The 27,447-nt window shown below is 40.6% G+C and overlaps 3 long non-coding RNA genes across 3 annotated transcripts; 2 read left to right on the top strand and 1 right to left on the bottom strand.

Annotated features, from left to right (window-relative positions):
- Nucleotides 1-2,568: 2,568 nt before the first annotated feature.
- On the bottom strand, nucleotides 2,569-4,338 carry LOC141613908 (uncharacterized). Its single transcript, XR_012529290.1, has 4 exons — nucleotides 4,020-4,338; nucleotides 3,841-3,875; nucleotides 3,035-3,227; nucleotides 2,569-2,798 (listed from the first exon to the last, which is right to left on the bottom strand). It is a non-coding gene; the product is annotated as an uncharacterized LOC141613908 (long non-coding RNA).
- A 16,889-nt stretch (nucleotides 4,339-21,227) lies between these two features.
- On the top strand, nucleotides 21,228-23,541 carry LOC141611455 (uncharacterized). Its single transcript, XR_012528621.1, has 3 exons — nucleotides 21,228-21,494; nucleotides 22,405-22,518; nucleotides 23,129-23,541. It is a non-coding gene; the product is annotated as an uncharacterized LOC141611455 (long non-coding RNA).
- A 788-nt stretch (nucleotides 23,542-24,329) lies between these two features.
- On the top strand, nucleotides 24,330-27,162 carry LOC141613894 (uncharacterized). The gene is made up of 2 exons (XR_012529289.1): nucleotides 24,330-24,861; nucleotides 27,010-27,162. It is a non-coding gene; the product is annotated as an uncharacterized LOC141613894 (long non-coding RNA).
- Nucleotides 27,163-27,447: the final 285 nt, after the last annotated feature.

Here is a 27,447-nt window from a genome sequence, read left to right as displayed (position 1 = left end):
GATTCTGCCCCTACGTTTATAACTCTTGAGTTTTGGGATGACTTTTTCATTTACTTTCTTTATTTCACCTCTTTAATCTAAATATTTCCCCAAAAACTCCCCCAAAATTCCGTAATAATCCTAACTCTCAATTATTCCGTCATAATTCCCCCCCATCTATCACACTAGTAATTTATGTAAGTTTTTCTTATATCTATTTTTTCGAATTTGTTTTTAGTTTATATTTTTCAATTGATTGATAATGTTGTCAAATTGATTGCTAATGTTTTCAATTGATTGTTAACCTAATTTCTAAGTTTTATAATTGCTTGGCATTAACTGAATTGATTTGTGATGTTTATAATTGTCTGACATTAAACAATGGGCAGACTTACCTTGAGGATGCATGAGGAGGTTTATCTTCAAATTAAGTTGGGGAAGTTAAGGGAGAAAGATATAGAAGAGAATGAATGAGAATGAGAAGAAAAAACAAGCAGAGAAGTATGCTTGATAAAATAAAAAGGAAGGGTAAAATCGACATAAAATTAATGACTTAACGCATAAAATTTGAATTTTGACGGAACTATGGCCTGAAACTGATTTTGGGTTCAAAATAAAACCTGAGCAATTAATTTCGGTGTAAATTTAAAAAATAAATGACGTGTGAGTAATTAAAAAAATGTATTAAGCAAATGTGTAATTGATAATTTATGCATATTATGATAAGCACAGGGAGGAAAATAACCCCCTAAAGTTTATTGTATTGATGTCCTAATAATATGAATTCACATATACTTGTAGGGTAAGGTAGATTTCAGGGCAGTCCTTAATATTTTGAGGGCAATGTGCATATTTTCAGGGTTGGTTCTAAATATTTTGAGGCCCTAGGTAAATTGTACAATAGGGTTCCGACTGTAAAAATACAAGCATTAATACTATTCAATAAACGAAACAACAGACGCACAAAATTTTTAATTTGAAGAACACTAAATTTCTTTTTTTTTTTTTCAATTTTTAAATATGAGGTTGATTCTTGAAAAACCCTAAAAAATTTAGAAGAAAAAATGATTTTGGATTGAAAAATTATAGAGATGTACCTTATAATTTAACTTTTTTATTGTAAAAAAAATCGCAAAGAACAAAATTCTTCCAAAAAGTGAAGATATGAAGAATATAACACAAGACCTCTTATTACTTGGTAAGATGCATAATCACTAGACTACTTCCCATATTCTAGTTTTTACATGTAGTAAAATTTATTTAACAAAAAGCCTCGAGCTATAGCCTATATAGCGGACTTTTAATTCCGCCCTCATGGGCCCCTTCAAAATTTAGGCCCTTGTCACTTGACCCACCAAACACCGAAGGGCCGCCTTGCATATTTTAGAAGGAGGCTCGTCAGGCTCCTAAGTCCTAATGTCGTTAAGTTATACTCGGTACTTCAAAATTATAAAATACTCCAATGTTTGAATTTTTTTCATATTGGTGTTATTTTTCAAAGTATTTAACAAAACGGTGTGGATTGAAACTATTTACGTTTAATGGGTCTACGACACTTTTTTTTAAAAAAAAATTGCGGGTTTTCTCCAAAGCCGTTGTCTCAAACAGCGGCTTATTTAGAAATTGTGAAAAAAATTAGAATTTCAATGCTGACCACAAAGCCGTTGTACAACGGTTTTAAATTTTATCGCAGGCTTATGTCCTACACAACAACTTTCAAATTTTAGCGCAGATTTGACCCAAAAGCAATGGAAACAAAAGTAATCTTATACCAACCCTTAACTTAAGATTTAAACTTCATTCCATAAGAAGTACAAAGTATTAAATTGTACTCCGTAATACTCTTCAAATTTTGGTCTTTTCGACTCTGAGATTTTAATTTTTTTAAATCGAACCTTATATCTCTTAAAAGAGAATATATAATAATAAAGAAAGGTATTTATAATATATAATAGTATTTTCTTTTTAACGGGTTTCCTTATAAACTATTGCAGACCCGTAATTTAGTACTCCCTCTGTTCCAGTGATATGTTTACACTTCTTTTATTTTGTGAGGGGGAAATAAAGGAAGTGTAAACATATGACTGGAACGGAGGGAGTATTCACTAGATTTTGTGCCCGTGCGGTAACTAAATAGCGTTTTGTTTTTAAAGTGAGCTTGTACAAAATGTTAATTTTTAGGGAGTGGGCTCGACATTTTTTTAGGAAATAGAAAGAATCATATCTTATAATAGTATCGTTAATTTTAGGAGAAACATAGTAATTTTTTTATCTCCTCAATTAAAAAGAAAAATAAAAATAAAAAAGTTTCTGTAACATGATTAATAAATATTCTCTTAAGAAGTTAAAGATTTATAGTCACCTTAACGTACATTATTTTTTCCGCGAAATCTATGAGTATATACAACTAAAATTGACTTTTCCTATGATTTGTGTATATAGAAGTTACTAGGTTAGAACCCGTGCAAAGTTGCACGGGCATGTATAAATGGTATATACAAATTATTTTCAAAGTTTAGTTATAAACTTGTATTTATTTCAATGTATAACATCTTATATAATGATATTTAGTACATGGAAAATATATGTAGTCAAGAACAACTCAAATGAATGTATATCATCTTATATAAAACAATACATCATTTTCTATAATTGATTGTTTCAGTGAGCCGTCTGCCAGTTATGATAAGTACTCTATTAGGGGTCAAGTGAAAAATTGATAGACCGATGACTTTGCTGGCAATTAAGCTCGGGCAGAGGACTAATAATTATATTCCATAATCTTGTGACAAACTTCTTTATAAACCCGCATGTACAATCTGCACAAAAAAAAAAGAGAAAACATCATTATTATTTAATTTTAAACATAATTTAACGGCCAATGTGCTAAACATAAGTAGTTAATTGTTCGAACTTAGATTTCTTGAAGTCTACCAGTATACTTTTGTTAAGTGATCACCCCTATATAAAAGTAAACAATTTTGTTTTTTCAAAAGGAATGCAAAATAGAAAATATAAGGAAATCAAATTCACTTAAAATAATCGAGATAATTACCCGTTTAGTATAAAAATTAGTCATTCGCAGTTAGGCAAACCCTTAATATTTAACCTTCCCAGACTCCTCTTGAATAGTTCGATTGGTTTTACATTCTTTTGTGGCACCTCATTGAGTAATGTTATAGTTTAAGTAGTCCTGAACCCTTGGTGACTTCCCTGTATAGCCTTCCTTGTCGACTTCCTCTGTTTTTCTGTAACATTTTCAATGAATCGCCTTACATCAAACAATAAATCCAGATAACAATAAAAATGATCAAACACTCGTAAATATATACTCCCTTTGTCCTATTCATTTATGTATAAAGTTTTTTGTAGAAAAACATATGATGATCACCAAACAGTTTAAAGCCAAACTTATACACAAATATCTTGTTGCAAACACTCATAAATATATACTTCCTCCGTCCATGTCATTTGTTTTCCTTTTTTTATTGTTTGTGAGGGTATTTTAATTAAGACTATCCTCAATTTTTTTTACAAACATAAAAATCATGTAGACCTGTAGGTAACTAAGCTAAATATACCCTTTATTAATTCTCTTGTCATTAGATGACTTTCACATACCAGGCGACTTACAACCTTGAAAGAATATAGTATCTTAGTGAGTAATCTACATAACAATGAGAAGATAGAATAGACAATTCAGTACACTACATCGCTACCAAGTGAACTGCTTCAAAAGACATTAACAAACATTTTGACACACCGAGTTCTTTCATGACACTCATAATATTCAATCAGAATCATAACCATTCAAAATTAGAACCAATTAGTAATTTGTTACGAAGTAGTTAGAAGTCTAACCTCCTTGTTATTGCATCCTAATCTCCATAACTAATCTGTAAGTAAATTGGAAGAAGATGTAAAATATTACATAAATACCAAGATCAAAATCAGCTTTTGTAATGTAAGTAATTAAATTGAGGGAGAATACCAAGAATACCATATCTCAACTGGTAATTGAAAAGAATAATCAAACATACCGGTGTGAATCAAGCAATGAACTTGAAACTCTAGCAACCCCTCATTCGCGCTGACTTGTCGTATTCTATAAAAATTTAGTTAAACAAATGAAGCATAAATCCGCAATAACAAATATAAAAATAAATCAACGATTTTCCCTAGCAAAATCCAATATATATCAAACTATATTCATACAAAAACAAACAATAATACAAAGGCAAATAATGAAAAGAACTTGAAATTCCATCTTCCCATGTTCGTCCTTAAGCTTGAGAATCTATATTTGGCTAGCTTTGATAATTTTTACTTGGTCATATTTCACGATTCATTTTGAAGAATGATCCATTAAAATTTCGGGGAAAAAAAATAAAAAGGGCAAATTAGCGTGGAAATAGGTTAAAAATAAATTGCAAAGTTACAAAAGTAATTACAAAAATGGTAAGAGAATAAGAGGAGAGCAGTAAGTGGCGGCCAATAAACAGGGGCCAGGTTCAGATATATTATAGGTTATTATAGGATTGAGCGGGAAAACTTTTTATGAGGTAATGACACGTGTATAAGATAATGAATAGTGGTTCTTCTATTATACTTATATATAGATATAGATAGATAGATAGATATAGATATAGATATAGATAGATATAGATGAGAGGGTATAGTCGAGATAAGATTTCTTAATTACTTGGGAAGAAAAAGGAAGCTGCCAAAAAATGAATATTGCAAAAAGATTAATAGTCATTAGAGGCTAGTGAATGCAGCAAGACTGGGAAAAAAACTACTGAGAAAAAATATCATTTATTGGGATAGATTGCACTTAACCTACAACTAAAACTAAAAGAAGCTAAATGTAAAGGTTAAGAATTTTTTTCCAAAATGGGTTTTAATAACAAACAATTTAACGAAATAGGGTAACTTTGAAACTAATTACCAAAAATGGGTCCACGTAGGCTCGGTTTTGACGATGGTAGGTTCAGGATTAAGGTCGCTCAGCGGGAGAGCGACTTGTAGGAAAAACGCTCAGCGGCTGGGCGACTTGGCCAAAAAAAAAAAATAAAAAGAAGAAAAATAAAAAAGACAAGTGAATTGTAGCTGATGGGAATGGAACACGGAATCTACTAACACTTCTTTAACTCCCTTACCATAACACCAAGTGTAAATTGATGTCTTATTAAGGGGATTAAATTTCCATATTTAATGCTAACAGCAATAAATGTGTTTTGGGACTTGAATAACGATTACTCAATATTATCTTTAATCACTTCCCTTTAACATATAAACTTTCTTGCACGGATGGTTAGGTAATATTGAATAAGTATTAGTTTTGTGGAAGGTCCTGTGTTCGACTCTCCTTAACAGCCTTTTTTTTTTTTTTTTTTTTTGGTTGCAAACACCTAAGTCGCTGTGGGGGTAGGCGATTTGAGCTAAAATCGCTCACTCCCAGAGCGACTTGCCGTTTAAGTAGCATACTGAGGTTTGGGTGGACATTAAGTGACACTTTGGGTAAGGTCGTTGAGCGGGAGAGCGACTTGAATCCGAGCTTAGCTTCGATGATGACGTGGACCCATTTTGGGTAAATACTTAGAAACTCAACCTATTTCGTTAATTTGTTTGTGTTTACGCCCCATTTTGGAAAAACATTCAAAGGTTAATATCGTAGTAATGCATTCGGTTGCATTTGGAGTATACAAAACCACGCATTGTCGACAAATCTAGAGGATTCTATAAATAATCAACATACAAAAACATATCCCAAGATCAGTATAATGATATGACATACTCGTATGGTGTGCATGATATAATCTACGGTTTAACTATTTGTACCACAAAAATCTATCTGAACTATGAGATAGTCTGTAAAAGAGACCCTGATACCAAAATGTTAGGCCAAATTAACAGATGTTGGGGGTTACCTATAAGGGATGATTGATAATGTTCCCTCAAAATGGAAGCCAGAATAACAAAAAAGCGTATATAGAAGCCTATATTGTCCATATATTTGAAGGCCAAACATATTAATCTTCAATCCACAAAGCCATAAAGTTCTCTAAATCTAGAGAATTACTAAATTGTTTAAAATTGAAAGCAATTGAGATCAATCAAATGCATAGAAGATTCACCGAATACAACTCACCTGAAAACTAAGAAAATTGATAATTACTCTCTCCGTTCCAATCATTTGTCCGCATTTGATTAAAATACCTCTCGAGAAAATTAAAAAGAGTAAACAAATAATTGGGACGAAGGGAGTAAATAACAATTGCTAAAACAAATGTATAATTTAGCGGAATTTCTCTAAACTTGTTAACAAATTTAACGAAACCTTCAAATAATGTCCAACCACCACCAGTTTTATGCGATTAAGCCAAAACCAAACCCTAAAATCTTAGATCTAATTTAACTTTTAGGAAATATTGACATTTAATTGAAATGAGGATGTAAATAAGCTAACCTGATTAAATTTTGGTGAGATAATTTACTGAGATGAATAACCTTCAAACCGATTTGGAGGAGAAGATTACTGTAGAATGGTTGTGAAATCTGTAAATTGAGAGGCTTCACAGTATGGCGCATATAAGAAATGAGGTAAGAAAAATAGGGTTGTTGAAGGATAGTTGAATAGTTGAGCGGGAAAAAAATCTCTGAGGTAATGACACGTGTATAGTTAGATAAGTAGTGGTTCTTCTATTATACTTTTATATAGATAGATAGATATAGATATAGATATAGATAATCACCTTACATGACGATAGGAAGTTTTGTGCATGCAGTTTATGATTTTAGTACTCTGATCTAATATTATTATCAAGAAAGGATTTGTATCACATAGGTCAAATCTTTAGTTTAACTTTCATCGCATTTTTTTGTTTGCCCTACCCATAAAGATGTTCTTATATGACATAGTTACACTTTTATTATAAAAACATAACAATCAATTATATGTAAACATGCTTGATTGTAGTCAGTGCGTCCATTGTTACCTGTTCTGAGTAACAATAGAAATGTATAGGAATTATTCATAAAGTTTAATGGAAATAAAAGACCTAATCATGATCAAATGTAATTGTACTAATATTATAGAAAATAACTTGGTTAGTACGTAAGGGTAGAACGCTACTTGACTTTAATAAATTAATGGAAAATTCCCACTTGTACCCCTCTGTTATGGGCTAATCTCACTTGTACCCCTACTTTTCAGGAAAGCCCACTTATACCCTTCAATTTACTAGTTAATCTCACTTATACCCCTCAAATATAAACTAATCTCACTTGTACCCTTACTTTTAAGGAAAGTCCACATTCCAACATCATAATACTAAGCACCATCAACTAAGGCATTAAGTGAATTCTCGCTTGTCATTATGAAGCGGGGAAGAAGTGTTAATTACCCTTACGTACGATGTTAAGGGCTATGTAAACAATATGATACTTTAATTGAAATATTTGTTTCTCTTTCACAAACATCGTTTTTCCCTTTAAATTCACTTTTATATGCCTCCACTTCATCTTCAAGGTTCATCCTTTACCCTTTTACCACACTTCATCCTCAATATTCATCATTTACTATACTTAAGGGGTATATGTGAGAATAACTAGAAAGTTGGAGGGTAAAGGTGAGCATTCCTGAAAAGTAGGAGTACAAGTGGAATTAGCTCATATCAGAGGGGTACAAGGGGGAATTTCTCTAAATTAATTGATTAATATGGAGCAAAATACACTCATGTATGTAGACTCCTAATAGATTTCGGTGATATTGTAAATAGACCAAGATTATAATTAGTTCTAATCAATTACAAACCCCAAGTAGGCGTAATATATTATTAAGTTATATTAAAAGAGTGAACTCAAGAAGTCAAGTAGAAAGATTATCGTGAAAATAAGATCGATTATTTACCCACCGACGCAATCTTAAAGCAAGACTAAAATTTGAGATTTCATGCAAAGTTTTTAAATCGCACACCATAACATAAAAATAAGGGTAATGATAAATACAACCCACTGGGTTGTATTGGTTAATGTGTAATTTAGTTTTTAATTTCTAAGTTAATACCCAAATTAGAAGGTATTTAATGCTTAAATACAACACAGTGGGTTGTATTTAGCATTACCCTAAAAATAAATAGACAAATTTATTAATATACACCATTTCTTATTTCTTATTTACTACCGTCTTAATATAAGACGGCTCTCATACCTTCTTGTAATAGAGGTGGATATATAAAGAGGTTGTTAGAGGTCATAAGATAAGACGGTATTAAGCAAAACCAACTGAGTTATACCCCCTCCATTTTTTTTATTTTCACCCCATTTGCTTTATTGCGGTCTCCAAGACGCCACTTTGACTGTATTTTTCGATGTCTATATGTTATTTTTTCTTGAAATTTTTTTCGTGATAGATGTCTATTAATTTTAAATGTTTTAGTTTTATAAATAAATTATCTAGACAAATTAACTACCTGTCAACAAAAATATAAAGGTGATTAGTACGTATGATTTAACATACAAATTATTGAAACTTCTAAATTTAATCTACAAACTCATGGGTAAATAGACCAAGTAGTGTAGCCATGAAAAATTCGATAGCAAACTTATAGCATGAGTTCATAAAAATGAAAAAAATTAATGTCAAAATTATATTACAAAATCATAAAATAAGCTTGTTAAAAAAAAATTACCTACCAGATTTCAAGCTTGAAACCAAAATAATTTATAATTGGATCTTTGTATAATTCACTCCTATTTGACTAAAATTATAAGTGTGTGTTTGGCCTAGTTTGTAAAAGTGTTTTTGGACTAAAAAACGCTTTTTGGCCAAACACATCGTTTTCTAAAAGTTAAATAAAAATTATCAAAAACTAAAAATCCCTATTTTTGCCCATAAAAATAGAAGCAGTTATTTGTTGTTTCTGCTTTTGAAAAATACTTTTGAAAAATTAAGCTTGAAAAACAAAAACTCATTTTTGAGAATCGAGGCCAAACATGCTCTAAATAACAATTAAGAACCTGCCATAAAAAAATGGATTAAAAGGCTGTCATCAAACAAAGAGAGGTGATTAATAAGCAAGCATGTATCCCAAACACATGAATTGTATACGTAAAAAAAATATAGCAAAATTAGTATAGGATTAAATCATCAAAATAAGAATCATTAATAAAGTTTGTTCACAATTGTATTTATATCAAGTATTATAATCACAGTTTCATTCATCTTCAACTACATTTAAGATAGGATAATATTATTTTTTCTACTAACAACGCGCAAATAGGATTATACATCCAGTTGTACCATAAGCATGGTACATCCAAGTATAAGAATTCGAGCTTACTTGTAATTTTTCCTGAGCTAATTTAAATTTCATGTTTTTAATGTGTAAATGAATGAACTCAATACTTTCTAATAAAGCTCATATTCTTTAATATAAAGCTCAGATACTTTGACACAAAGCTCAGGTTCTACACCGTACAACATATACATCTGGTTGTATAGTTCATGAATTGCAAACAACGTTATCAACTTAATTAGTTGTTATTTTATTTTATTATTGTTTATATGATATTATTTTTTCTAGTAACAACTTTATCAACTTAATTAGTTGTTATTTTATTTAGATTGCGTTTATTTATTATTGTTTATTTTTAGGAGTTTTACAAAACTTAGAGACTACCACGTACTTTAAAAAAAGTCTCTTTTCTATCTGATGGGGCATATTCTGCACCGTTGACCAAGTCAACATACTGAGCAAGGTCAGAGACATCCACAGCAATGTCATCATATCAGACAGCGTAGCCGATGAAGCCCATCGGCCTGTCACCTGGGTCTCGGCCTGGCACCTAGCTAGCCGGGACACATATCCGCGTACTCATATCCAAGACCCTCGGCCGGCCTGCCATAGGTCCATCGGCCGAGGGTAGAACGGTCTTTCCACCTGCTAGCCACTTGGCCACTACGTGACAAAAGGTGAAAGTCTATAAATACTCCTCAACCCTCATTGAGGAAAGGATCCCACAACTTAACCTAAATACACTATTCATCTGGTAATATCTTCCTTATCTCTCTACAATACATACCTAGCCAAGTAACACAACTTAATCCTTTAAGTTTACTGACTTGAGCGTCGGAGTGAGTACGCTTGGCACAAAGCCAAGCCCTCAGTTCGTTCATTGTTGCAGGAGAGGCCGAGAGGAACGATAGAAGCAAGAAGGGGTCAACTCAAGACATTATTCTACAAGCCACGGGTGGTAAAGATACTTGCTCTGGAATTACACCCGGAACAATTGGCGCCGTCTGTGGGGAAAGACACTAGAAGCTAGTCACATTCATTCCCAAACAACAAAAAAACCCACCCAAAAAGCTAAGAAAATGTCGAAACAACAAGACGCAGTCGTGACCGACGAAACCGCGTTCTACCAAGATGATACTTTCAACAACTCTGGAGTCCTGCAGCCCTCCACCGGCGGAGTAATCCAACCAGAGTTCGGGATGCCAATAGTACCCGACACGCCGCTGCCAGCCAACCAGGTCACCATCATGGGGCATGTGGTTGACGTAGCGAAACTAAAAATGCTCCTGGACCTAATCAGTAATACGCCTGCTCACACTGTCACGCCGACCAGAGCGGCGGAAACCGCCCAGGAGACCAGGGCCCTAAACGTGACTCCGAGAAATTTGAACGGAGCACTGGGAGAAGCTGACCCAGTCAAGACGCCGGGGGAGCCCAAAGTGGGCGCGGTAGACCTAAGTCCTTCCCGCACTCGTGGGAGGACAGCGTCCCCGCCACACGAACGAGGCTTACCCCAAAGGAGTCAGAGGAGTCCGACTCAGCAGAGTTGGAGAAGAAGTCCTAGTCGAAGAAGGAGCCCCTCCCGCTACGGGGGGAGGAGCCAGGTTAGGGATGCGAGGAGCCGATCGCCGCGCGTCGTTCGGCACGTGGTCAGACAGCCCCTCAGCGCCTACGTCCTAGAAGTCCAGGTGCCAACTAAGCTCAAGTTGCCACCTCTGTCATACAAGGGAGATAGTGATCCAGCCGACCACGCTGAGGCTTTCGAGTCTTACATGTCGGTATGGGAGCAACCCGATGAGGTCTGGTGCCGAATTTTCCCAACGACTCTGCATGGAATAGCTCAAAATTGGTACAAGGGGCTTCCCGACGGCTCGGTACACTATTACGCCGACCTAAGGGACGCCTTTCTAGCCCAGTACTCTTGCAATAAGAGAAGGGCCGTGGAGACATCGGACCTCCTAACTATCAAACAGGAGGGAGGCGAGTCTCTACGAAACTATGTAAAGAGGTTCGACGGAAAGGTCCAGCAGATTCGAGAAATCAATCCCGGCGGCGGCCTTCGATCGATGAAGGGCCTCCCAAGGGGAGATTTAAAGAATGAGCTCATCAAGTGCGGAGGCCTAGGTTTGGACGCCGCCAGGAAGTTGGCTGACCAAGCCATCAAGGTAGAAGACTACCACAAGACCTGGGTAGGCCCCAGCGAGGCCGAGCACTCAGAAAAGAAGAGCCGCCGGGAGGATAACCCGAACGAAAGACGCCGTGGCAACAACGGGTCACGGTCCGACGAAAGGCGCCGTGAGAATAATAGGTCACGGTCAGAAAAGTCTGCCAGAAAACAAAGCTCGGCGGATGCCGGGGGGAGCTCGGGGACGTACTACAAAAAACGGTACGATGATCACACCCCCCTAGTCGTGTCGGCCGCCGAGGTCTTCGCTTTGAGCAAGAACGAGGGCCAGAAATGGGAAAGACCCCCTAGGCCGAGAAGTGACGGTGACACGAGCCAGTACTGTGAGTACCACGGCCACACCGGACACTTAACCAACGATTGCCGACACCTGAAGGATGCCATTGAAGAGCTGATCCGGATGGGGAGCCTCGGCAAATATGTTGCCAGAGGCCGAAAACCAGATGCCGGCGGATCAAATAGCAAGTCCGCTCCTGAGCGAGTAGGAGTAGTCAATGTCATCATCAGGGACAACGAGAGCGGTGGGTCCGCTCCTGGGCACAAACGGCACCTGGATGAACCTTATCAGGCCATCAATTTTATGCCCAACACAGCAACCCCCGCTTCCAACATCCCCGATATGACCATCGGACAGGAGGACTACGAGGGAGTCGTCGCTCTTCATAGCGACCCACTTATGGTCCACCTAGACATAGCCAACCACTTGGTGAAGGGGTGCCTGATTGACACAGGCGCCTACACAAATGTTATGAACAAAGAATGCTTTCTCGGCCTCGGTCTGAGAATTGAAGATTTGAGCCCCTGCACCAACCCGTTGTACAGCTTTTCTGGGGCCGGACTGGTACCCCTGGGGTCAGTCAGTTTGCCGGTGAGGTTCGGCGAGGGAGGTGTAGCCAAGAACGTTATGTCTAAATTCGTAGTCATCGACGGCACGCCTGCCTACGACGTTCTCATAGGCCGGGTCACTTTGAGCGAAATCGACGCTGTAATATCCATCCGGGCCCTGACATTTATATATGTCTCGGACCGGGGGGAGGCACACAAGCTCATCTCGAAGAAAGAGGAAGATCCCGGTTTATGGGAGGTTTATGCTAACGGCCCCTCCACGACGAATAGCTCGAAGGCCGACATCGTTATCATCAGCCCAAACGGAGACGTATTCGAGCACGCCTTGAAGCTTACCTCATTGGTCTCAAACAAAGAATCCAAATACGAGGCGGTGATAACCGGAATTGAGCTAGCTAAAACCGCCGGGGCAGAGCGTATCATGGTGAAGACAGATTCGCTCCTCGTGATCAACCAGATCAGAGGAGAGTGCGAAGCCCAGGACTACGAGACGATAAGGTATCTAGTGAGGGTGAGAGCCGTCGCTTCAGAACTAAAATCGTTTCGGATACAGTACACCCCCAGATCCGGGAACGACCGGACCATCGGCATGGTTGAAGGAGCAGAAACCGAGGAGGTAGAGATTGATCCGGGCCGCACCGTAACCGTCGGTGTCAACCTGGAACCAAAATTCAGAGCCGACCTCCTGGACCTGCTGAGGAAGAACAAAGATGTTTTCGCATACTCAGCGGCCGAGATGCCAGGCGTGAATCGGGAGGTGATTGTTCACAAGCTGAACGTACTCTCCACCGCTCGCCCAGTCAAGCAGAGAATGAGGAACTCCTCGGCCGAGAAGGACGAGGCCATCAAAGCCGAAGTAGATAAATTACTAGCGGCAGGTTTCATCATGCCTTGTACTTATCCTGAGTGGTTAGCCAATGTCGTAATGGTGAAGAAGTCATCGGGGGCGTGGAGAATGTGTGTAGACTTTACCAACCTTAATAAAGCATGCCCCAAAGATTGTTATCCCTTGCCTCGAATAGATATTTTAATCGACGCCACGGCGGGCTACACCATGCTGAGCCTGCTGGACGCCTTCTCGGGGTATCACCAAGTGTTTATGGCCGAGGAAGACATGCCTAAATGCGCATTTATCACCGCCAACGGCACATACATGTACAAAATGATGCCGTTTGGTTTGAAGAACGCCGGAGCAACGTACACGAGGCTGGTGGACAAAGTGTTCCAAAACCAAAAAGGACGAAACATTGAGGCTTACGTCGACGATGCTATTGTAAAAAGCAAGTCCGACAGCGAACACCTGGCCGATTTACACGAGACGTTTTGTTCACTAAGGAAATACAAGATGAAGCTCAACCCAATGAAATGCAACTTCGGTGTCCGGGCAGGCAAATTCCTCGGCGTACTTGTCAGTGCCAGAGGCATCGATGCAAATCCAGACAAAGTCCAAGCAATCCTAGACCTGCCGGAACCAAGGAATCGAAAAGAGGTTATGATGCTGACCGGAAGAATGGCGGCGCTCGCCCGTTTCACCTCTCGGTCAGCCGACAAGAGCACCCCATTCTTCAAAGTGTTGAAAGGAAATAAAGACTTCAGCTGGGGGGAGGAACAGAGCACGGCTTTCAAGCAACTGAAAGCTCATCTTCAGACTCTCCCAACTCTGTCCGGCCGATCATCGGGGAGACGCTATACCTATACATAGCATAGCGATTACCTCGGCCACGGTCGGTCTGCCGTGATCATCGGGGAAGAAGACAAACAAAGAACACCCAATCTACTTTGTCACCATACACTGTTGTTGCCGAGAGAAATTACCCACTAATCGAAAAAGCAGCCTTCGCCGTCGTCGTTGCCACAAGGAAGTTAAAACCCTACTTCGACGCACACCCCGTGACGGTCCTAACCGATCAGCCGTTGGAGAAAGCTCTAGAAAAATTCGAACAATCCGGCAGGCTCATCAAATGGGCAGTGGAACTCTCTGGTTTCGGCATTCAGTACAAGCCAAGGCCTTCGATAAAGGGGCAAGCACTTGCAGATTTCCTGGCCGAATGCACATATCAGGAAGAGCCAAACCCAGGCATATGGGAGGTCTACACCGACGGCTCCTCCACGACGAACAGCTCAGGAGCCGGCATCCTTATCATCAGCCCAAACGGGGACGAGTTCGAGTACGCCATGAAATTCACCTTCCCGGCATCGAACAATGAATCCGAATACGAGGCGGTGATAACCGGAGTCGAGCTGGCTAGGGCTGCCGGAGCAGAACACATTGTGTTGAAGACAGACTCACTATTGGTTACTAACCAAATCAGAGGGGATTTTGAGGCTCGGGACGACGGGATGGTAAGGTACCTAGAGAGGGTAAAAGCCGACATAGCAAAATTGAAATCTTTCCAAATCCAGTGCGTTCCCAGATCCGAAAACAACCGGGCCGACGCTCTCTCCAAACTGGCCAGCTCAACCATCAAGAATGTCAGCCGAACCGTGCTGGTAGATATCAGGAACGCGAAAAGCATCACTGAGACCGTCGGCATGGTGGGTAACATAGAGACCGAGACAACGTGGATGACTCCGATAATGAAATACAAACTTAAAGGCGAATTACCGGAGGGCCGCAACCCCTCGGCCAAAATAAAAAGGATCGCCGCCAGGTACTTAGTGTTCGAAGGGGAGCTGTACAGAAGATCCGTAATAAGACCACTCTTGAGGTGTGTCGGTCCAGCCGACGCAAAACTGATACTGACAGAGATTCACGAAGGCATCTGTGGACATCACATGGGGGCAAGAACACTAGCCCACAAAGCTCTCCGAGCCGGCTACTTCTGGCCCACCATGCTTCAAGATTCCAGAACAAAGACCAAGAAGTGCACGAACTGTCAGATGCATGCCCCGGTGATACACGCCCCCTCCAGGGACCTACAACCGGTGCTTAATCCCCTCCCTTTCGCACAGTGGAGGATGGACATGCTAGGGCCGTTCCCAACGGCCTCCGGAGGAAGGAAGTTCTTAATCGTAGCCGTGGATTACTTCACCAAATGGGTTGAAGCTGTAGCAGTACCAGCGAAGACCACAGCAGCCGTCAGAAAGGTAATCTGGGAAAATGTTATAACTCGCTTCGGATTACCCCAAGTTATGGTATTCGACCACGGCCGAGAGTTTTGGAGCGACCTCATAATGAACTGGTTAGAAGAGCTTGGCATCAAGTTTGCGTACTCCTCCGTCTGCCACCCACAGAGCAACGGTCAGGCGGAGGCAGCCAACAAAACAATCCTCAACGGTTTGAAGAAGACAGTTGAAGACCTTAAGGGAAGGTGGGCCGATGAACTACCCGTCGTCCTCTGGTCCCTTCGGACCACGGAAAAGGAAGCAACAGGGTACACCCCCTTCCACCTAGTCTACGGCTCCGAAGCAGTTCTGCCAATCGAAGCGACGGTGCCAACATTCAGAACGGCCACTTTTAACCCAGTTGAAAACGAGGAGGGCCTAAGAGCTTCCCTAGACCTGGTCGAAGAAAGCCGAGATACGGCACGCCTCAATTTAGCCGTATATCAAAACCGGATGAAGAGAGCCTATAACCGAAGAGTCCACAAAAGGGACTTAAAAATGGGAGACCTAGTCCTAAGGAAGTCGGCTGCCACCAACAAAGGAAATATTCATGGTAAACTGACGGCCAACTGGGAGGGTCCCTATAAAGTGATCGAAGAGATGAGGCCGGGTACATACCGGCTGGCAGACATGGGAGGTGTGCCTTTGATGAGCCATTGGAACACCGATAACTTGAGAAAATACTTTGTATAGCGGCGGAGGTGTCCAAACCCATTGTGGACACCCCAACGCACGATCACGACAAACAAATAGATCGCCCAAGTTTTCCATCAAAGTGATTGTCCCCTCCACAAATTGCCACCAGGCAGGAACTCAAAAAGAGGAATCGCTATCGAAGCCGCAACCCCGATTACCTCGGCCAAAGCCGAGAGCGACGGGGAACACGCCAGTCGATACGCAAAAAAGGAACGTATACTCAGTGCAATTGAGACGCCAATCTAGCGGTCAATATGCCTACACAGTTACGAACGCTATCGGAGCCGCAACCCCGATTACCTCGGTCAAAGCCGAGAGCGACGGGGAACACGCCGGCCGATACGCTAAAAAGAAACGTATACTCAGTGCAATTGAGACGCCAATCTAGCGGTCAATACGCCACGATTCTGCGATTTAACGCTATCGGCCGTAACCCCGATTACCTCGCCAAAGCCTAAGCGACGGGGAACACGCCGGCCGATACGCTAAAAAGAAACGTATACTCGGTGCAATTGAGACGCCAATCTAGCGGTCAATATGCCTACACGATTCTTATTTAACGCTATCGAAGCCGCAACCCCGATTACCTCGGCCAAAGCCGAGAGCGACGGGGAACACGCCGGTCGATACGCTAAAAAGAAACGTATACTCAGTGCAATTGAGACGCCAATCTAGCGGTCAATATGCCTACACAGTTACGAACGCTATCGAAGCCGCAACCCCGATTACCTCGGCCAAAGCCGAGAGCGACGGGGAACACGCCGATCGATACGCTAAAAAGAAACGTATACTCAGTGCAATTGAGACGCCAATCTAGCGGTCAATATGCCTACACAGTTACGAACGCTAAAAACGTTAGACACAGTTGAGACATGCATTCAAACCGCCTCGGTCATGCCGAGTGTAAAAACGAAGACACTCAACTAATAACACAAGAAGACAAGTAAAGGGTCGTGATCAGAGTCCCGGCCAAGCCGAGGACCAAAAGGATAAAACTTTATTAAAGATGATTGCAAGGAGAGTACAAACGACGGCCGTCCCCATAAGGATAGCCTAAACTCTACCTACCAAAGCTTTACAAAAAGCGAGGAAACAGAAAAACAAAAGGGTACAGACTTGGGATTTGAAGCGCCAAAAGGATGGCAGGGAGAGAAGGCTCAATAATTGGCCCCCGAACAGCTAAAGCTGTCCGAGACGCCGGGTGAGTCCGGTGACGACCGCCCGTCTCCCTATGCCTGTTGCTGCCCTCCGTCAGTAGCAACAGCATCTTCGGTGGCCGGCTTTGAGGAAGGCTGAGCATCTTCAAGCAACTTCAGCCTCTCACCCTCCTTCACTTTCGCATCATAGGCCGCCTTGTCCTCACCTATCCGAGCCGCCTTCCACGCTTGCCTCGCCTTCTCTGCTGCCTGCGCCTCCTCAAAGATCGCCATCTCGTCCAAAAGTCGTTCAAATTTATCCCACGGAAAGAGCCCTCGGGACGAGTCTTCTTATTGCCTCCCGGCCGCCTCCTCGGCCCGGTCCCGGAATGGGCGCACATTTTAGGGAGAAGAACATCTTGAAGCATTTCGATATCCTTCTCCTTTTGATCAAGGGCGGCCTGCGCGTCCCTGAGCGCCTCGGCCTGGTTGTGGAACAGATCCTTCCACTTTTCTCCCTTGGCAGCCACGGCGTCATAAGCATCTTTGTACTTGTCCCGCTCCCCCATCATCCTGGCAGTGGCGGCATCAGCTTCCTCCACCTTGGCCCTCTCGGCCCCTAGCAGCTTCTCAATCTCCTCCACACGCCGCCGTGGCAAAGCAAAGAGATCTGTTTAGCCTTCGCGGCTTCCCCCTTTGCGGCGAGAGAGATCGAGTTTAAGCTTTGCGATCGATCGCCGGCGCAGTTTGGCCCATGCTTTTCTCCTGCTCCAAGATGTAGGAGCCGGCTTGTTGGGTCCACTTGGCCATCCTCTTATATAATTTCACACCCTCCGCCACAAGCTCGGAGGGAGAAATCTTCTGAGCCGAGGAGTCAACAACGACATTTCTGTCACCTGCCTTCTCAACAACCTTCTCAGGCTGTTTCCCTAATTGCCGTTCAGTAAGAACGGCGGCTGCCGAAGGAGGATCTACAAAAAATTTACACAAAGCATCCATGTCACCATGCATTGACACATCAGAAAGCCGGTCATCTGGGATGTCCAACGAACCAGCTAAATCCGAACCACAAGTTAGATCCGTACCAGTCTGGACCCTCTTGGTTCGAGGGCCGGCTGAGTCAGCCTTCTCCCCGGCAGCAACAGAAGCAGACGGAGGATCTTTTCTCTTCTTCGGAGAAGGGGCTTTAGCAACGGTCACCGACCCCTCAGTAATATCGATGACCTCCACATGGGCCCCTTGGACCACTGGGGTCGAGGAGGGAGTCGGCATTGATACTGCCGCCGGCTTGGACACTGCCTTCTTCGATCTTTTCGGCACGCCACCGAGAACCCGTGCTTGAGCCGTCTCCTGATCCAGCGCCCTCGTCTGTTTGTCCATGAGTTCGTTAGGGGACAGTCGGCGATCGCGCGCTTCAGCCGTAGGATGACGGATGAGAACCTTCCCGTCCTTATCAAGCCCCAGCCTCTCCAAGTCTTTCTCAGACAGATCCTGACCAAACCGATCTGCAAGGAATCAAACAAGAGTTACACAAAGGAAGTAAGAAAACTCCAAACAGGAACATAACAAGCAAAGGTGGGCCTCACACCGACCCTACTCACCACGGCTGAGGGCCGGTATGAGGCCGACGCGGCATAGCAGCTCGTCCTGAAGAATAATCTGAGTTGGAGGCAACCATCCCTTCTCAGCGTCAAACAGCTGCATTGCCCGCCTCTCGTCCTCAGTAAGAGGGACCAACGAAGCGTCCATCTTGACCTTGCTACCCCGGGAGATATATTTCTCATACTCTTCCCGGGTCTCACACCGCAAGTGAACGGGGCCCTGGAAAGACCGAGGTAATGGGTAGTCCTCCGGCACTTGGACGTACACCCATCGCTCTTGCCAGTCTTTGCAGGAAGTAAGCTTGTTTACGGAGACATATCCTGGCTCCGTCTGCACGCTGTACCACCCCACCTTTCGGGCGATTGACGGCCGAAGACTATGAAGTCGGCGGAATAAGTTGACCGTAGGGGCCTCCCCTTTAAAAAGAGAGAGCCACACAAAGCCGATTATCGTCCTCATGGCCAACGGATGCAGTTGGGCCACGGCAAGGTTCATAGCTTTGATAATGGCCATGACGTGTTCGTTCAAAGGAAACCGGAGCCCATACTCCAAATGCCTGATGTACACGCCGATATGGCCCGGGGGAGGGCAACAGACCACCTGACCCTCCTCAGGGATCACAATTTTATACCCCTCACCGAAGGAGAAATGATCTCCGAAAAGAGTCCCTCCGGAACTGCTTGCGAATTTGTTCGTCCAGGCACGGTCGAGGCCAGTCCTGCAGGCCTCACCATGATCCGGGATGGTCGTCCTCCCACCGTCAACAGGAGCCCTCTCACCATCATCATTAGCATCATCCTCATCCTCCCCTTCCTCCGGAATGGACAGGCCAACTACGGGAGAAGGAGACCTAGGGCCCCCAAACCTTAGCGGGATGGCATCTAGTATCCCCTCCTCGTCAAGACGCGACGGGGAACCCCCCGGCGCAGAAGTGCTAGTCCCGGCGTCAGCAGAAGACATGTTCACAACAAATTACTAACGAAATAAGAGATGAAAGAATTCGTTCGTTTACCTTGAAAGAAAAACACTCGCCGGATCAAAGACTCTGAAGATTGGAAGAAAAAGGAAGCCCTTGAAAGTTTAGAAAGATGAAGATTTTGGAGAAAATTTGAGAAAACGAAATTGGTGGCCAAAATCACGGAAAAACTGCCCTATTTATAGGGAAAAAGCCCATGAAGAAGGACCAATCGAGCACTGCCCATGAAGCGACAAACCAATCACCGAGCAGACACGTGTCGAGCATGCAACCACGGAATGTCAATCGTCGCAACAGTTGAACGTCAATCAATGCAACAGTGACCAAGCGTCTTCAACACGCCCATTCACATCTCTTCGACTGTTCATCTTCCTCAACAATTTCCTAGGTATCTAGTCTCCGCCGGCCACCTGATCAACCAAGCTAGGAAGCGGCACGGGGCAATCAAAATCAACCTAAGGCACTCTCACTGGTCTCGGCGGCGTCATGTTTTTTTTTCCACATCGGATGCCCTTTACGCATCCATGTGGAGGGGGATATGGTATATGGTACGGCCTAACAAGAGCCACGCCGATGCATAAGAAGAAGCCGATACAGAGGAATTTCTGAAAATTACTTGTGCAGAATATATGCTCAACATACATCGGAGCCCATACCACGGCATAGACTACGCTGGGGGCAAATTGATGGGGCATATTCTGCACCGTTGACCAAGTCAACATACTGAGCAAGGTCAGAGACATCCACAGCAATGTCATCATATCAGACAGCGTAGCCGATGAAGCCCATCGGCCTGTCACCTGGGTCTCGGCCTGGCACCTAGCTAGCCGGGACACATATCCGCGTACTCATATCCAAGACCCTCGGCCGGCCTGCCATAGGTCCATCGGCCGAGGGTAGAACGGTCTTTCCACCTGCTAGCCACTTGGCCACTACGTGACAAAAGGTGAAAGTCTATAAATACTCCTCAACCCTCATTGAGGAAAGGATCCCACAACTTAACCTAAATACACTATTCATCTGGTAATATCTTCCTTATCTCTCTACAATACATACCTAGCCAAGTAACACAACTTAATCCTTTAAGTTTACTGACTTGAGCGTCGGAGTGAGTACGCTTGGCACAAAGCCAAGCCCTCAGTTCGTTCATTGTTGCAGGAGAGGCCGAGAGGAACGATAGAAGCAAAGAAGGGGTCAACTCAAGACATTATTCTACAAGCCACGGGTGGTAAAGATACTTGCTCTGGAATTACACCCGGAACACTATCCTTATTATAAAAGAGGATACTGGTGTGACACTACAATCAGTGTGCTTGTACCCTTCTTTGACGTCACTAATTACATCCTTGCCATTCCTTTTGGTTTTATTGCTTGTATTCTCTCTGCTTTCCTCTTGTAAATCCCCCATTCTCATGTCTTTCTTTTTCGTTGTGCTAATCAGTTTATCACTATCACCATCTTACCTCTCCATTACCAGTACTTCATCCACACCATCCACCGACATGTATTATCTTTCTTACATTTCCTTTGTTTCTCTGATTTTAGGTTTACATTTTATTCTACTGTTTATGTTTCTTTTACATTTTTTGAGTCCGCTCAATATATTGGCAAAATGGATTAGCTGATTAGTTTCAACTCAGGCTATTCGCTCAAGAAAAGATGCACAGTAGGTGAGTTTCAGGCCTTCCAAATCTGTTATTTGAGATTTTTTTATTTGCCAAAATTATGATTACAGTTCAGATGGGTTTCGGAATTTTGGTACTGATTTTTCTTAGCACAAATTCTTTTTCCGGATCTGCTCACCAAGTGTTTGACGAATTGCCACAACAACTCAAATGTTCTTTCTTTCGTGTCGGTTTTGTTTTTATTTTCCTGCTTCACTTTCCTTTCCGACGGGTATATGTCTACACCGGTTTTGTTCTACTAATTGTATTTTTATTTTCCGGTCATAATTTTGATTGTATTTTTATTCTGTTTATTTCCTTCCTGGTATGCTTTGTAATGACTTATTGTCAAAACTTAACATGTTCCCAGCTGCAGCAATACATCCAAATCTGATTTGACGGGATAACAACTTAGTCATTCTGATAAAAGTTAGTGATGATAAACATGGTAGTCATTAGCCCTTATTGCCTGATCTCCACTATTGATGGCCAATTTGTCCTAACTAAACCCAACTAAAGTAGAATCTTATTGTGTTTAATGGTTGTTGGCCATAGTTGAAAAGTTACGAATGGTGATCTGCTTTTATCTGGCCAGATTTGGAGCTGATGGACTATCCACTTTATGGATAGAGGATAGAGCGGTAGATACGAGCTACTTATTATAGAATATTTTGTGATGAGTTCCGATGAACTTTTATAGAAATATAAAGACACATTTGCCATCTGTCTGGGTTTTTAACACAATACTCACAAATAAGCTCACATTGAAACTGGGTGACTATTGTGAATTGATAATTTATTGACCTATAGAATCTGTCAGTACAATTGCCTTGCCTTTAGTTGTGTCTTTTATTTCCATTCTATGGATGCCTTTTTTGGTTTGTGCGTTGATTACTCTTGCTGCTTCTTTCTGTAGGTGGAAACAATATCAAATCAAGAAGAGGTTGATCTGTGCGCCAAAATTAATGCCCTTAGATCAGAAGTTACGAAAGTCCCTTCCTCATCTGTACTGCAAACTGAAGGTGCTGAGGTAATGGACTTATGACCTATCTTCTTGCTTTTGTCTTTGATGTATGTAGTTGAATAGTTGCATCTTGTTTGTATGTAGAGTGGACAAAAGTTGACTTAATCTAAGAAACCTGTCCCAAACTGCCTAAAACCAAACCCAATAACCAATTAACCAATGAAAATTGGTTAATCAAAACCAAACTGATCTGAGCCCAATTCAATAACCGATACAACACAAATTGTCTCGACCTACCCTGAACTGAAATCGACCTAACCTGAACTGAAATCGACCAAAGATGACCAATACTTTGAACTATAATCTGATTGGTGACCTAACCAATCCAAGACGTTACCAATTAATGATCTAAATAAGATTGATTTCACATTTAACTCGATTATCTTAATTTTTTAACTTTAATCTTTTTTTGACCTAGACACAGTATAAACATGAAATTATTGCTTTAGACAGTATAAACATGAAATTATCACAAGAGTTGACCCAACTAGGCAGAACTTGTTCCCGGTTATAACTTTGCATGTCTTGACCAAACCAAAACCAAACCTAAAGACTGGATTGAACTATATATGTGAGGTTACTTAGTGTTTTCCATGCATAACTCGATTGGAAGTAGCGAGGAGATTGGATAACTTATCAATGAAGCTGGATAAAGTGGATGAGATTATTTCATCAACAATAACAGCAGACCTACAACTCTACAAGTGAAGTCCATCTTGAGCAGTACATCAGATATATGGATGCATGTAATTACAGCTACTTCTGATGAACGTCGCAAGTTTTCGTAATTGGTGATAGATGAAGAACATGAAGCTGACGAAAACAAATTCACTTAGTCACGCTACACGGGTTCTTCTCCTTGTTTCCGACTTCACCTTTTTTGTCGTCATTTGTTCGTCCGTCTTTACTGCCCATTTTGGTTCCCTTGTAATTGTCACTAGACACAAAACCATAGCTAAATTCTCATTTGAGCAATTCTTTTGTAACATTGCAATAACACACATTTCTCCATATATGTGGCTACTAAAATTATTAGTTAGATTCAGATTTGTCAGGGATATCACGTTGTCCAATAGAAGTAAACTTAAAGATTATCTTAAATGATATACTTCCTCCATTTTTCTAAGTTTGCCCCATTTCATTAAAATATACCTCACATTTTATTATTTTATGGGGCAAACATAGAAAAATGGAGAGAGTACTACGTATTAAAACAACTTCATCTAGAATCTGGCATTCACACGAAGATGAACTAAAAACATACGTTCAGATACACGGAATTGATGCACCGTCAGAAACATTAAAATTATCGGTTCACCGTCCAAGTGCTCGAAAAGCAATCAAATTTTTGCAAGATTTAAATAAGTTTGATGTTCTGTATTTTTAGTTAATACAACCTACTACTGCAGCAGAACTATAATACACTAAAGGCGGACTACTAGACATGTAGACATGAGATATTACCTGAAATTGATTTCAGACGACGACTGAACAATAACGAACATGACAGTATCAAAATAGTAATAATGCTAATATAACATAAGGAAGACAATTATTTTACAATATTTCCCGTGTGTGTTTTATGTATATTTTAATGTGTAAATAAAATGAGCTCCTCAATATTTTTCGTAATAAATTTTTACTATTTCCTTATATTATTTACCGACTTAAACAACTACTCGGTATAATATAAGCAACCGCAAACAATACCGCTGCACGTAAGAAGACGTAAACAACGCGTGCGGCGCACGCGCATTTCCGACTAGTATATATATAGATAGATATTTTTTTCTACTACTCACATAGTCACATCTCAATTGGATGACTAGAAGCTTCTTTGTACTCATCCTTTTGGCCGTCATAAAAATCTACCCAAAATTTAGATCTTTGATGTTACTCAATCAAATTTCAGTCGGTAGTTTGCATCTCTCAATTTTTTTTCTTTTATTGCTGGGTTCATCATCAAGAGCATCATCAATTATCATTTATCACTTGCAAGAATTTATATCAATAAGATATTCAATCATATTAATGATTGAATTATTTATCCTAATTCCAAAAAAAAAACCATTATTGTACTAATGATGCACCTCGACACCTCATTGTTGCCGATTTCATAGTTATGTGTAATTAGCCATATATTTCTTTACCTTTCATTGGCTATTCGTCATTGATATTCAGTTGAGCCATTCAATTACTCTGATGGTTTGCCAAATTATGGAGATCGTTGTCTATTTATAATTTGAAGAGACTTAGCGAGAACGAAAGAACTAGGTAACGTTTTATACTCCCAGGCTCTTTAGCTTCCGTATCTGCTCCATTCCTAATCAATCAAGGTATCACCTTTCGGTAAGTATACATCCTTTATTGAATGAATTGAATGATTTTGGAAATACTAGTTTAATGATGGAAAATAGTGTCAGTAATATTGTCTAACTTAGTAAGTAGTTGTGTCGATTACTTCAGCTGGAGTTGGAGTTGTTATAAGCTAAAGAATGAAGGAATTAACATGAATTAGATTATGGTGATCATGGTGTAAATGAAATTAAGTGTTCGGTTTGATAATGAGACGGGGTGTGCTCGCTTGACATGTTGGCCTCGTAAATTTGATGGTGTATAATTAGTGATTTAGTTCAAGTAATATTGAATCGTTGAATGATAAGGTTATTGTTTAAATGATGAGTATCACATGTCTGGAGCTTGTCTGTAAATCGTCTAATGGAAAAAAAGTGCCTGAATTGTAAGTCAGGTCGTTATTAATGGTATTTTTGTATACCTCCTCCTCTCTTTTGTTTGACCATGGATTATATGTTATTACTAATTTTCCCAGTTATAGTTAAGTCCAGTGAAGGACTCCATAGAAGTATCACTTTATATTTGACGGTTTGTAGTTTTTATAGACTATTGTTGCTGTGTTCGAGATGTTTATGTTGCACATTCAATGATAAGACGGTTGAGAATAACTAATCACAAATTTAAGTCTCTATCTCTCTGGTAGTCTGGTTGAGTGTATGGGACTATTCTTGAATGTAGTTCTAGCTTTAGAATTCCCAAATCAAACATTTAGTTTCGGACCCTGTTTGGTCTGTCCTTTTGTATGACCCGTTTTAACTCCTGATTGGAATGGGATCACATGTTTGTGCAGCTAGGTTGTTGCGATTTGAGAGTACAAGGTCCTATGATCCTAAATTAATTTTCATGGAGCTCGAGTTCTATTATATCTTCTTGTTGTAATAATATGCCAACTCCGCTTTGTTTCGGAATTTTATACTGTAATTTATTTACTGTATCCGCTTAAATTTAAAGTTATAAGACTAGAAGATTGTAGATTTGGCTCACAACCCGCAGTGGCGAGCCGGGCATACAAAATGCCTAGTAAAGAGTATTGATTGGCTCACAACCCGCAGTGGCGAGCCAACCATACAAAATGCCTAGTAAAGACTAAAGAGTATAGATTGGCTCACAACCCCCAGTGGCGAGCCGGGCATACAAAAGAATGCCTTTAGTAGTCGACCTGAGATATAGGTGTGCATATAAAGTCTATGGCCTGTCGTTTTTGTTGGCTTCTTAGTCCCGAGTAAGTAAAGCTTAATACTTGTTAGCATTTGATTGAATTGTCTTATGGCCAAAACAAACCATTTTGTAGAGGCAAAATAGTGCAATTGTTATTTCTTTAGAAAGATTAAAGTAAAGAATTCTTGTTTTTCCTTTCCTTTGCTTCTAATATTTAATTGCTTTCAGCCTACTTGTGCGTTGTCCGTCGCCCTTCCCTTTTAATGGGTATTGTGGTTTTGTTTATATGCTGATTCTTGGGAGCGTCTATGAGCAATTCCAATTTAATTTTGATGATTATAAATGGCTGAGAGGGGTAGGGGAAGTACATATATAAGTGGCGTACTGATCTAGCTAGTTATTTGGAGTCGGATGATGCAGCTTTAGACGGAATATTACTTGGGTTCTGATATACTGTCATAGTTACGGTTGAATGGATGTGGGGATTAGTTACATTTCATATTCCAGTAGTCTTACGATGTATAGAAATCCATGAAAATAGACATCTTCACATCATGTGACCTAAGTAGCAGAATAAGGGTATATAACCTTGACTATCCACGACATATAGAGGTAGTGGAGGAATCCCTGAATTAATCAGTAATTGAGATTCTGAATTGTTAAGTACGTAATGTTGAGTCGAGGAGTGACTTTAACAAATTTATGGAATTCCGTCGTAGAATGAGACGTCCTAAGTTGGTATTTATTATTGCAAAGGATTCGTTATGACATGTGAAGTGAGATTTGCTTATTTCATATTGTATTTTTAATTATCGTTTCCTCTGACCTTTGACTCGTGAGTGGGGGTAGCTTGAATTTTTACTCTAGAACATTTGTAATTTGAGAGATGACATTGCGTATTATATTTATTTATGAGTCTGCGTAGCGAGTTATCATTTACGGTCCAGTGTGACCATGATTATTATTTTATTGTCTGTTACGCAGGTCTTCCCTTCCGTATCCACTCCTGTTCAAAAGGATTCCATTTCGAGACAAGTTTTATTAAAGACTTTGTAAAAGTTTTCTTTCATTTATTATTTTGTACGAAAAGAGATTTTGTAATCAAAGACTTTGAATATTAATTATAATATTTCTGGATTTTGGCGAGTTTTATATGTAAAGTTAGTGTTTTTTTTTTTATTTAGCCGAAAAATCAGGGGTGTTAAATAAATACTCGATATTTCTTACCCATTATTCTAAGTCCAACCAAACATTTGGATTTAGAATACATTAGTAGTATGACATTTCACTCATTTCATCCCATTATTTTAAGTTTTTTCCGAACTAAGATTTTGAGAATTTGTGTCCCCTAGTAAAATGTTTTTCATTGGACTTTTAAATTGCCTCCAAGTGGTTTTATTAAAAAAAGAAAAAAAAAAGGTA

Source organism: Silene latifolia, chromosome 11, assembly GCF_048544455.1.
Source record: "Silene latifolia isolate original U9 population chromosome 11, ASM4854445v1, whole genome shotgun sequence".
Lineage (NCBI taxonomy): Eukaryota > Viridiplantae > Streptophyta > Magnoliopsida > Caryophyllales > Caryophyllaceae > Silene > Silene latifolia.
This window is presented reverse-complemented; position numbering and strand designations above follow the sequence as displayed.